The 9502-nt window shown below is 38.0% G+C and overlaps 1 long non-coding RNA gene across 11 annotated transcripts; it reads left to right on the top strand.

Moving 5' to 3' along the window:
* The first annotated feature begins 4595 nt into the window (after positions 1-4595).
* On the top strand, positions 4596-8764 carry LOC113276221. 11 transcript variants are annotated; one of them, XR_003324181.1, is made up of 9 exons: positions 4597-5003; positions 5176-5233; positions 5318-5411; positions 5490-5587; positions 6273-6346; positions 6449-6543; positions 6718-7145; positions 7289-8175; positions 8508-8764. It is a non-coding gene; the product is annotated as an uncharacterized LOC113276221 (long non-coding RNA). The 11 variants fall into 11 exon arrangements; XR_003324183.1 differs by lacking the exon at positions 5490-5587 and having other exon boundaries at positions 4596-5003; positions 5318-5463; positions 6269-6543; positions 7289-7945; positions 8058-8175; XR_003324179.1 differs by having other exon boundaries at positions 6273-6543.
* Positions 8765-9502: the final 738 nt, after the last annotated feature.

Raw genomic sequence — 9502 nt, 5'->3', positions numbered from 1 at the left:
GACGGTCGCTACCCACAGCCTCCCATTTCATCGTTGGATCCACCTACCATCGTCACATCCTACGGATCAGATCGCTGCGCATCAACTTCAGATAATCCCGCTTCACACCCTAGCACCGAAGCCTATACTACCACCCAAACACTCCCTTCTTCCCAAAACTTCGACTTCATCTCCTTCACCCGACAGTTGCAGAGCTCTGCAACTCCACCACCTTCCCCGACCATTTCCAGCCACCACCAGACCTCGAGCTCCACCACCACCACAAACACCCGACAACACCACCATCTCCAACACCCGACAACACCCTAGCCTAGTTATTTTCTTCATCTCACAACCTCTGAAACCCTAGGTTTTGGGGTGAGTAAAATAACTAGAAATTAGGGGACAATAGGAGCAGGAAGAGCATCAGAGGGACATCAAGAAGCATGGGTCGAGCAAATTTTGGGAGTTTGTAAGTAAATTTTGGGTAATTTAAAAAACCCTAATTTTCTGATTTGGGGAAAATGGGTGTAAACCCTAATTTGATAAATTGGGTATAAAAGGGAAGTGAATTAGGATGTTAAAACTTGTTCTTGGACTAGCCAAGTTTCCACCCAATTTGGGTTAGGTTAATTCCAATGTTAAATTGCACTGTTAGTTTTTAATGTGTGATGCTCCTGTTAACTTTCATTGCTCCTGTTAGTTGCATTTTTACTCTTAATTGCATTTGTTCTTGTTCTTGATTTTAATTCTCTGTTTATATGAATGTTGTCATGTTAGTTCACCATGTTACTCACTGTTATGCTCACTGCCCTGTAATGACAGTGTAATGTTTGTCATGTTCTAAACCATTATGCTAGGGACTTGATAAATACCTAATTTCTTATTGTGTAGTACATTGATCATATGGCTTTAGAAGGCTAAGCAGGTTTAGGAAAAACTTGAACTTAGTTCATCATCACCTCACTTTCACAATGTATGCCAAGTATACTTTGTAGTTAGGTTCATGAGCTGTTGATAAGCTGCAACTCAAGCTGAATTCATAATCCTTTGACTAGTTGTGCTGTAGAAAGACAATTAGTGCTTTGGAAAGAATACCATAGTTGTGTTTAACTTTCTATAGGAGAATACATAGTAGAAGTTAGAGTGAATTCAACCCCTAGTTCCCCTCCATAATCTACTTCATTCTCATCCACAACTCCATCTTCAACTGTTTAGTCTTGTTTTCTTTCACTTGTTTGTTTTACCTGCACTGCTGTATTACTACTTTCTTTACTACTTGCTTCCCCTGCTGCCACTTCTGCTGCACTTCTTCTGTTGCTGCTGCTGGTGCCTGCTGCTCTGCCAAGTTGCTACTGCTGGTGCCTGCTGCACTGCTGCTGTAGCTGCTGTTGCTGTTGGCCTTGCTGTGCAGCTCTTGCTCCTGCTGCTGCCCTGCCACTTCTTCTCCTGCTGCCTTCCAAGGCCAAGCCAAAGACTGCTGCTTCAACTGAGTCCAAGGCCCTAAGCCCAATTCACAGTTGAACTGTTGAGCCCAAAGCTCAAATCAGTTCACTGAAACAAAGCCCAGCTTTCAAAGCTCAAGCCCAGTTTCTAAAACCAAAAGCCCAGAGCACAAATTGGGCTCATCAGAAGACCATAACCAAAGCCCAATTACTGTGAAAGACCATTTCACTGTTAAGGTGAAATTGAGCCCAAAGCTCAATCAAAGGCCCAAAGCCCATTTGCACTTCAAAGATAACTGAGCCCAAGCTCAGTTCATTTTAATTTTAACAAACCCACTAAGCCCAATTCATTCAAAGGGCATTCAAACCCATTAGTACTCAAAGCCCAATCTAAGCCAAAAGGCTTCTAAGCCCAAAGCAAATCTAGGAACCCAATTAGCTAAAACACTTCCAAAACACACCCGATCTCTGTGGATCGACCCGTACTTGCACGAGCTACAACCGACGACCGTGCACTTGCGGTATTACTGTAGGCCCGTTTCTATTGCATCATTGAGCACACATCTCCTGGCCCTGCCAGTATCCTTCTGCAAAATACTAGCAAAAAAAAATAAATTAGGAGGCTGAACAATCCATAATTGATTCATTTGCTGCTTTTCTTTTTCAGACTATCTGCTGCTACAGCATTGCCTTCTCTACACTTCCGAGCAAATAACAAATGTTTCCGAGTTATAGATATTTGTTTCCCTTAGATTTCCCGGCATTATCTCGGTAGCTAAACAGGAAGATCTCAAACACTGAACACGGGCTAGGAAATTCTCTACTAATAGCATTGATTACACGTAATGTGAAATGCCATGGCTGCTTCATAAAACAAACATTCATGGGATTTAATATTTAAATACATCTTACTTAAAAAGGGATTATGTTAAATCATTTGTCTGACCAATGCTTCAAAGTTCAAACTGTCATCATGTGACAAAAATTGCGTTACATCTTTGCAGAAGGTGTTTTTTCTTATTTATATACAGCTTGACTGGTGTAGTTTGTCTGTGTAGCAAACTTTGTTAACAAAAAAATTTATGTCTGGGCTGTTTTTCCACTTTCACTAGGATTGGATTTTTCAATCCAGACCTTCTTGCCTCTTAGATTTTACATAAATGATAGTCCTGCACCAATAATATCTTGTATTTGCTGTCTCCGAACATAGTTGTTTCCGTAACAAAAGGTAGAGCAGATTTTTTCTTGTACACTCACCGGGAAATCTATTCAGGTGAAGAGGATTCGAACTGTCATCATGTGGCAGTTTATGAGAAATTCCATTCAAATTTGACGCCCATGGTGGCGCACCGCAGTTGTAGAAAAATATCAGTCATTCCCTTGTTTTTTGCCTTTGATTTTTTGGGTTTAGCACGTTTTTCTCAATCAGTTTGTTTTTGCCCGGCGAAAGAAAAGAAAAAGAACTTGGCTCGGCCGCCAGCCTTATTCTTCGATGAAAGCCCCATGAAATCTTCTGGATATTAGATATCTTTTTCACTTGAAATTACCCACCATTTCCTCGAATAGTTTAACAGGAAGATCTCAACTCTGTTAAACACGTGCTAGGAAATTCTGTAATAATCGCATTGATTACACGTAATGAGAAACGCCATGGCTGCTTTACTGTAAGCTGCATAAAACATATATCCATGGGCTCAATATTTAAATGAATCCCCCTTAAAAAGGGATTATGTTAGTCATTTGCCGCTCAACACTTCAAACTGCCATCATGTGACCATTTATAAAAAAAAATTACAGGAAAATCTTTTTTTTCATCTCATATACAGCCTGTCGTGCAGCTCGTCTCAGCAGCAAACCATGTTAACAAAGAAGGTTGTTTTCACTTGAAGTCCGTCATATGCTCGATCAGTGTTAGTCTTCTTTGTCCCCCGGAAAAAGAGTTATACCGCAGAACAGGTACAAAGTATGAAACTATTGACCGATCAGTGGTTTTGTATACTGACTTGGACAAAAAAATTGCCCGAGGCCGAGTCATGCAATATTATTTCTATGTTGGCATTAAGCAGAGAGGAGTAGAGGACCGTCTAGCATCAAGGCTGAGCTAGTTTTCTGCTTTCACTCAGAGCGGATGGCCGGATTGTTCAATTCAGAACTTCTTGGTGCTGCCTAATTAAGATCCCTCCTGCTTTCTCTTATATCTGGTCTACGTATTTAAAAATAAAAGAACAGAGTTTTTTTATGGGGACATATGACCAACTGGATCTAAATAGAGTTCATCTGCTACATGAATTTCCGTATTGATTTTTGTTGCGTTGTTCATGTGCGCAGGCAATATTCTAAATATTTACTAGATTTTACTTGCTTAGAAACTTCCTGCTGGATCTAAATATATCAATGAGCAGGAAAAAAAAAGTACTTATTTTCTTAACCCAGGCATGGTTGAATTACTTATTACTTTGAATTCTTTCTGAACGGGGAAGAACCATGCAATAAAATAAACCCAAATTACGTCAACCAAGACACTGATGTAGTTACGTTTAGTTCGTCGAGACAAGGACCCCCTAGCCGGCCAGTCCCCTTCACCCCCAATATGTGATCATTTTAATCTTAACCTAACCTTAAGACCATCGACTTTCAAATTTGAGCGACCAGAGCGGTAGGGGGTCACACCGTTGTCCCATCACTACCTGTCTGCTGTCCTCCTCTTACTCTGAAGGTGTATCTGGATTCTAGCTAGATTCTTAGGAATTTTTCTACCGCCAGTCTGCCACTGTTATTATATACTATGTTGGGTATTGTACGCTCGTAAAACTAGAAATGACTGATCTCATTAATTTAGAACCCTGATTTTGGGCATACCAAAATCTTTCTAGGCATACAAAGTAATAATCCTAACTTGGGTGACCTTATAAGGGGTACCCTATGGGTAGTTCAATTACCTATATGCCCTTCAATCTTTTAAATTACTAATCTATCCCTAATGCTAATACAAAAACCTGTAATCAATAAATCTAAAATCAGCACTAGTACAACAATGGTTTTTGGTCACGGTTGACCTTGTCTCGGTTGCATCTATAAACGGGACTAAAGTTTTGTTTGTCCCGGCCAAATATGTTTCCGTAACTATTTCATCTCTCTTTAGTTACAGGTGCACTCGACTCGTGTCTAATTAACATCAGTTCACTTTTTCTAAACACGATTAGAAGTTAGAACTGCTTTGTTTTCTTAACCCACTTTCTACACTCCCGGTCTCACACGATCTACTCCAACTCCGTGCACCTTCTTATGTTTTATAGCAATCGCTCCTCCATTTCTTCTCCTTGTCGTTCAACACCAAATAAAAACCTTCTTTTATCTGTCAATTCAATGTTTTTAGGGAGTTCCTGCTCGATCTGATTTCCTTTTCCAATAGAGTTTGAATCGGAGGTCCAATCAGTCAATGTTTCTGTGAAATCAGAATTACATAGTTCAGATAAATTTTATGGTCAAAATTAGAGGAATACTCAATGAACAACGCGTTTTGCTATTTGATGGTGAAACTGATGTTCGATTAATTTCAAGTGGCTTGGGTTTTTTCTGGTAAGACTTTGAATCCGTTAATTTGTAGACTCGCTTTTGGTTAATAGATGTAATTGGTTAACAGATGTAATAAAGTGTTGAATGAGTGAATTCTTTGTATTTTAGTGTTTTCTTATTTGAAATAAGGGCACATTGTTTTTCCAATTTTGATTGTGTTTGAATTTAAAAATAGGCATCGTAAGCATTGCTGGAATGCGGGAGATGCATGCCTTTTCCCTTTTATGTGAAAGGTAAGTTAGTTTCTTCCTTGGCATCTTATATTGTGTTGAAACCTATTTTAAAGATGAATTGGTTTTCTATGTTTTCTTTGACAGTGAACCCAAGGATCATAATGGCAATTAAATTCGGAGTTGACGTTAGATTCTTGCGCTTATAAGGCTGTATAAAAATCGAACTTCCCTTCATGAGGTTACTCTCCTTCTTCCTGCTTGGTGATTGATTTCGATATCCTTTACCTAATGTGAGTTTGATTTGATTTTGTCACAGCACCTATGTATAATATATTATACCTATCTTGGCCTTTCCATATGAGATTTTAAATCTCTGCTTAAGTTGTAGTTCAGTTATATGTGGTTGATTTGCAGGTAACGTTTTTCCTCCTCCGATGAGAGATCAACTATCATTGTATCTTCAGTCTGAAGTATTGTCCTGATATTTAAGTCGTGTGATTATGTTTTCTCCTTCATGCCTTTCATCCACTTATGATACACAATTTGTTATCTGAAAACTTGGACACATGATACCAAATCAAGGGAAAATGATGCAAGTTTCATAGACTCTAAACCCATTTCTTACATATTGAGTTTTTTTTAATGGGATGAACTGCTATGATTCGTCAACTAATTCTGTAACTTCTTAATGAAACAGAAAGTTAGTTTGGCACAATAGTTTGCTCTAGTTTTTCTAGGGCCACCGTCGTTGGCTTAGGAAAACAACTGTAAGGCGATGCTTACTGCTGCATAAAGTGTGTAGACAGACTCAATATGCGACTGTAGTTGATCGAGACTTCTAAATCAGAAGATTAGAATGTTAGTCTCGTTTTCTTTGTTTTTCCCCTTCTCAAGAATATGGATCTCTATATTCTCTTAGTTTTTAGTTATTATGTATCAGTTTATTAGTTTCAGAAATTTGGAGTTCTGTTAGTTCTTAGTTTCACTGGAAGCTTAAAATTGTTATAGTTATTTTGTATCAGTTTATCACACTTGTATCTGCAAACCATTGAGTTTTATATTAAGCTAATGTTTTTCTTATGTTTGTGTGCTAAGTCAGGTAAGGTCGATCAGTTCTTCCTGAATTGTGGTATCACTACATTGCATCTCAGGAACATCCAGACTTTAAGCCTTGTACGCATATAGCTTCTCTCTGTGTCGTTAGCTGATGGAAGAACATCAACAAGGGTGAAGAACTCATCCTAGTTCATTTTATTCGATTTTTTCTTATCACAGGTGAAAAATTGGAAAAACCATCGAGTTTTGTAGCTCGGGCTCAGTATCTACCTAGAAGCAAAATTACTTTGGGGAAAATGTAGTTGTTGTCCCAGGTATCCTTTCTAGAGTTTCTCTGCCAATTTCTTTTTGGTCTTTCACTTTTTATGAGTTTCTCCATTTCTTTATGTGAGGAGGACACAAGTCAAGGAGCTTGGATAGACCTTGCCAAAAATATCTTGTGGGTCCCTTTAACTTTGTTTACACAAATGCTTTGCTTTACGATGTAGGACGCTAGATTTTCTGCACATTGGTTGCTTTAAATAATATTGGCTGAAGGTGATTTTTAGATAGAAGGATCGCTGGAGTTACTTACACCTTCATGCACGTTGGAGCTTCTAGGAATGCCTCTCACACTTGAAAATGCTGAATGAAGAAGGGGAGTGATCTCTGATGCTGTGCCAATTAATCATGCAATACCCTGATGTTGAAAGTTCTTGTAGAGTGCAAGACTGGTCATGCTTCTTGATCTACGCTCTGATTAAACTCATGGCTGCTGAAACTATTGGTCTTCTTCCATGGGAGAAATAGTTGTTTTACGAAGAAACAAAAACTTCCTTGAATCACAGAATCAAAGAGGTGTAATCGATTTCAATTGTTTCTCCATTGGCATAATTGCTAGTGTTGTTGTTGGATTTCAAGCAACCGGACAGATCTAGTATGTACCTCTCTTGCAACTTTTTACCAGTGTATATATTCTTATGTTTTTCTTCTAGTTTGAAGACTATATTTTTTTATTTTGATCTAACTGGTTTATTATATAGATTACTAAAGCAAAAACCATATGTGAATCTCTTGTAGCATAAGAGGGTATTGATTTGAAATTTGAGGAAGCTCTTCAGTCATCCCTTCTTGGATAGGTATGGTTTGTTCCCTCATCTCCTGCTGTCATTAGAATCATATACTATGAGCAATTAAAAGAAGGGTTCATAGGGTGGTGAAGACGTACCCTATTATAATCCAAGATTAAATGGTTCTCATTCATTGGTATAGAAAACTAATTTCTAAAGATAAAAATATAAATATAAATTTGCCACGTACATAAGAAAGCAAGCTTGGGGTGTTAGAAATGGAAAGGTCAGTGGTTTCTTGGATTTAATTTATCAGTCACAGCTTTGAATTTCATTTTTCTGACAAAGACAATTAGGCCAGCTTGGAAGTGTTACCGGTGTCTACAAGACACTTGTGAAGCATGTCGCAGGAGTGCCACGGATACATCCTAATTGATTGTTTGGTTATCTTATTTGCGAATTAAGTTTAGTGTTTATTTTAGAAATCTTGGATAACTGTTAATCATCATAGGTTCATTACATCACTTATTCAATGTTCTCAATAGATGGACATAATTTTTCTGTTCCGTGATGAATCATTGTTTTTGTTTTGATTGTGGTCTATGCCATGAGGTCCGAATTTTCTTATTTCTCTCTTTAGTTGTGGGAGCTTATAAGTCTACTGTAGGTAGGTAATCTCTTTTACAACTTCTAGCTTACGTTGTTTCAGGCATTGTGTCGCAGTTCTTGTATTACATGTTATTGGGTGATTTATGTTATACATTTTTTTTTTGAGCAAGAACAAGGACTGGTATTCAGTAGCAACTCCACGAATACACGACTGGTTGTTATCGAAGTACTCAAGTCTGATGGTTATGGATCCATGCACCAATTGCGCCAACCAAAGAGTGCATAAAGGTAGACCTTTCTTAATTTTCGTCGAATCTTGCAGGGTCTAACTCTGGCCATGCTAATTTTGCATTGTTTGTTCCCATTAGTGAATGAAGCTCATTATCTTTTTTACCTTACCTTAGTTTCCCTGTGAAAAAGTTGATCCATGAAGGTATGAAATCTAAATAATTGCTCTCCCGTCAATTTGATTTAATCTTGGGGCATATATATTTAGTTTTGAAGAATCGTGTAACTTACACAAGCCGGTGTATTTCATTTGGTTTGTTATTTATTCTGTCATCATTGAGTTCAAATGTATTTCAATAATTGATTGCTTGGTTTAACATCTTGTTTTGCAGCTAAGCGACATCTTAGCAGCAGAGTTTTGAGGAGGTCAGTGTGAGTGCACACGCAATGGAAGTGCAATTCTCCTTCCTAAACGTTGTTCGAGGCGGCCCTTCCTACTCTTTTAGGAGAAACCTCGTTTTCATACTGATTGTGTTCACTCTAGTAGAATGTATATATCAAGATACATGTAAACTATAGTGATTTTTCACCATGTAATCATATTCAATGGCCTGCTTGGTATAATTTTATCCAGATATTTGTTTCTGCATTTCCTATTCCCTTTCTCAGTAACAAGGATTTAAGATAATTCTGACTCAAAAGTTTACACATTAAAGCCAGTGTGTACGTTTTGGACACTGAATATATGGGATCCGAGTCCAACATACAAATTAATCACGGTGCAGTACAAAAATTCGTGTCCGTTTGATAAATTTGGTCCCAGTATCTTTTAGCATCCCGTGTCTATTAAGAAAATTTGTCACGGTTTCTATTAAGAACCCGTGACTAATAAGTAATTTTGACACAGTGATCCACCGTGACCAAAGTCTATGACTTTTGGCCTCGCAGGCTTTAGTCACGGCTTTTCAGAAATGAAATACCGTGACCGTAGACATTTGGACACGGTAAATTACCGTGTCTAAAAGCCGTTTTTGTACTAGTGCAGTTTCATTCAACCCCTTCTTCTTCTTTTTTTCATCGTATCATTGCCGAAATTTAATCGTCAATACGTGAAAATTTAGTCGACGATTAAACTCATCTATATAATGGGTCGTCGTAAGCCAGTATCTCGTTCTAATCGATCGATTCAACAACCTATTGAAGAAGAAGAATATTTAGAGAGTGAAGAACAAACTCAAAATCAACCACAAAATCAACCGGAAGAAGAGATTGAAGAAGAACCAACTCCGGAAATGAGAATAACAAGGTTAGTTCTACAAACCCATCTCGTATTTGATGTTTTTGATTGGTATGATAGATTTAATTCGTCAAAAACATGTTTGTGCGG

The sequence above is a fragment of the Papaver somniferum genome, chromosome 4, assembly GCF_003573695.1.
Source record: "Papaver somniferum cultivar HN1 chromosome 4, ASM357369v1, whole genome shotgun sequence".
Taxonomy (NCBI): domain Eukaryota; kingdom Viridiplantae; phylum Streptophyta; class Magnoliopsida; order Ranunculales; family Papaveraceae; genus Papaver; species Papaver somniferum.
The sequence above is the reverse complement of the archived record's forward strand: the minus strand, read 5'-3'. Positions and strand labels throughout refer to the sequence as shown.